This window comes from Pteropus vampyrus, unplaced genomic scaffold, assembly GCF_000151845.1.
Source record: "Pteropus vampyrus isolate Shadow unplaced genomic scaffold, Pvam_2.0 Scaffold33, whole genome shotgun sequence".
Lineage (NCBI taxonomy): Eukaryota > Metazoa > Chordata > Mammalia > Chiroptera > Pteropodidae > Pteropus > Pteropus vampyrus.
In genome coordinates, this window is record NW_011888814.1 from 2,767,641 (window position 1) to 2,771,590 (window position 3,950).

The following is a 3,950-nucleotide window of genomic DNA, read 5'->3' on the forward strand; positions in this document are numbered from 1 at the left end:
ACTCCCTCTGGAGGCTCCAAGTCGGAGCACTTCCATGCCTCTTCCAGCTTCTGGTGGCTCCTAATGTTCCATGTGGCATTGCTCCACTGTCCACCTCAGTCTTCACATACCTCCTCTTCCTTTGTATATATCTTCTCCTTTTCGGTCTCTCATAAGGACTCTTGTCCTTAGATTCAGGATAATATCATTTAAGAATCTTAATTTAATTACATCTGTAGAGAGAAATAATTCAGAAAAATCCAAATAAGATTACATTCACAGGTTCTGGGTATTAGGAAGTGGACATATCTTTTTGGGGAACACCACTCACCCTAGTACAAGGTTCTAATCCACGGAAGCCATAAATATGTTACCTTACATGGCAAAAGGGTTTTTATAGACGTAATTAGGTTAAGAATCTTGGGATGGGAAGATTTTCCTGGATTATCCACAAGATTCCAATGTAATGACAAGAGTCCTTATAAGAGGGAGGCAAGAGGGTCATGGTCAGTGAAGGAGATACAACAACAGCAGCAGAGGTCAGAGCGATGTGAGGAAAGCAACCATGAGCCAGGAACGCAGGCAGCCTCTAGAAGCTGGAAATGGCAAGGAAACAGAGGTTCCCCTAGAGCTTCCAAAAGGACTCACCCTGTTGATTCATTGTTAACTTCTGACCTCCAGAACTATAACATAATAAATGTGTGTTATTTTAAGCCACTAAAATTGTGAGAATTTTTACAGCAGTAATAGAAAACTAATACATATACACGAAATGATGAGAAGATAAGTGATTTTAATATATCACCGGAAATTACAATAGGATATTAATTTTAAAAAGAAACATACAGAGAATATTAAAACAAAGAATTCTAGGAAGTCATACACACACACACGCACACACTTATATATATTCACACATATACGTGTAACAGAAATGAAAAACAGTAGAAACCAATAAAGATATAATTGAGAAAATATCACAAAAATTACAAAAAGTTTGGAAAATAGACAGAATAACTATAAGACATACAGAATTAAACTGTTGCTGCAACATTTACAAAATAAGAATTCTAGAAAGGAGAAAGAAAATAGGAGAGAGAAAATCAACAAAGAAATAATTCGAAAGTGTTTTTTTTACAAGTGAAAAACATATGAGTTTTCATATTGACATAGCCTACTGAGTAACTAAACCAACTGGTGAAAATTTACCCACATCCAGGCACATCACCATGAAATTTCCAAACATTATAAAGAGAGAAAATTCTAAGAGATATCAGAGAAAAAATAAATTAATATACAAAGGATTTGAAATTAGAGTAATGTATATATAGATATTTTAACAGTAACAATAGAAGCTAGAAAACAATGGAGAAATGTCTTCAGAATTCGAAAAGATAATTATTCCTAACCTAGAGTTCAATACTTAGCCAAACTACTAGAATAAGAAAAAGCTATTTCAAGATAGGCAAATTCTCTATACCAAGGGACAAAAAAGAACTCACTAATCTCACTACTGGGTATTTATCCAGAGAAATCCAAGCTACTACTCTGAAGGGACATCTTCATCCATATGTTCATTGCAGCATTATTTACAATAGCTGAGATACAGAGGCAACCTGAGAGTCCATTAATGGGTGAATGGATAAAGAAGAGGTGGCACATATATACATATATAATGTACCATTACTCAGCTGTAAAAAAAAAGAATGAAATCTTGCCATCTGCAACAACACAGCGGGACCTAAAGGGTATTGTGCTGATGGACTAAGTCAGACAGAGAAAGACAAATGTCATATGATTTCATTTACATGTGTAATCTAAGAAACAAAACAAACAAACAAAACAGAAACAAATTCACAGATACAGAGAATGTTCGAAGGTTGGGGGGTTGAAAGAAGGGGACTGTTAAGAAGTACAATATTGCTAGTTACGATATAGTCATATAGTCGTGAGGATGTAAAGTACAGAATAAGGAAATACAGTCAACAATATCGTAATAGCTATGTATGGTGTCAGATGGGTACTAGATTTATTGGGATGATCACTTCCTAAGTTATATAAATGGTCGCTGTGTTGTACACTTGAAACTAATATAATATTGTATTCTAACTACAATTGAAAAATTAAAAAATATTTTAAAAGAAAGGCAAATTCTCATAAAATTATCTCATATACATCCTTTCTCAGGAAGCTGCAGGGAACTAAACCAAAAATCTCAAATATATAAGATTTCTATAGAGAAAAGAAAAATGTGATCTCTGGGATGATGGTGAAGCAGATCGCAGATCACAATGGGGCACCAAATGTGAAGGCAACCATTCCGTATTGAAACAAGTCAGGGGACATCAGGAGATACTGTGTCAAAAAATATAGAATCGATGAAACTTCTGATTTATATGAGACTTAGAAACCAGGAAAATAGAGAAAAAAAGGCAAGTGAGAAAAAGGAAATTAAATATAGTATACTATGCAGCTTAGCATGAATAACATTGTGTGTCATTTTAATATAAAAGCTGACTGCTGATGTAACCACAATTTTGAGATATCTATACTGAGAATATACAGGATACAAAAGTACATGTGTGCAGAGGGATGGAGAGGGGATGAAACAAAGCAAATTTTCAACTTCCACAATGGCACATATATACAATGGACCATTACTCAGCTGTAAAAAAAGAATGAAATCTTGCCATTCCACAACTTCCACAAAGTCACAGATAATTTTAAAATTTTTTAAATTTAAAAAATTAAGAAGTAACAGTGTAAGTATGACATTTAACGAATTGGAGGAAAATACCAACAGAATTCAGCCAAAAGAGCTGAAAGTTATTACTTCTGGGGAGAAGTAAATATCAGGTGGGGAAGTGGGAAACTGCTATTTTTCATTACAAGACTTATAGAATTGTTTAATACTTCATACACATAGTATTTTTAAACCTATGGCATTGTGAGAATTTTAGTAGGAGGATCATTTTATATAAGTTATTTTGCAAAGTTCCATTGATTCACTGTTGTACTCTTTTGAATAGATTACCGAATGGTACAGTTTAAATATAAGGAAAAGAGGCACAGAAAGATTCCAAGACTTGCTGTGGGCTACTGCACACCACTAAGCCAAAAAGATAAACGATATTGCGTGAGCTTAGTCTTCCTATGTGGTTCTTCTGTTTTCTCCAATTGTAAAATATATTTATGACTTTCAGCTTCTTTCTTTTGTTCCTTTTTGAATTCCAAGTCATGACACACCTTAAAGCAATCAATTAGCAAAAATATCCCTCCATCATAAATGTTATCAGATAACTTAAAATATCCTAAAAAAATATATAGCATATTTCTTTATATGCAATCACAAGCATCTATAACATGTTTTATCTAGTCTAAAAATGTATGCAATCTATCTATAATAACTGGGCCTACTAAATGTATTTCTTCAGCATTTTTATGAACATCTACAAACATCAATATTACAATACATTTCTCAAATTTTTCCTAATGATTGCAAGCCTCCCATTGATTATCTATGTTGTGATTTATCCTCATGCACCTTTCTAACCTCATATTGATTACTCTAGGCCATCCACCATGTTTCTGGGTCATTTTGAGATGACAATGGGTGAAGGACCATTAATTCATTGTAATCTTACCAAAGAAAATGATCAGCAGAAAAATAAACCAAATAATGTGTTCTGGGGTTAAAAAAGTGGAGGAGGATATTATTTAGGAACACTGTGATTTTTGGTGAAATCATCCCTCTGCTCCTCTGGGTCAATCTGTACAATTGAGGGTTTCTTACCACAGCTTCCAAACGCACGAGTGAATAATGCTGCAATGGGCACTATACTAACCGCTTCCTACACTGATGCTAATTATCACTATGTGACTTGTCTTTTCTGAGAATGCAGTCCAGAGCATCCCCCTCACAGTTATCCTGCCTATATCTGCCTGCCCATCTATCTTGAGGGCTTGCAATG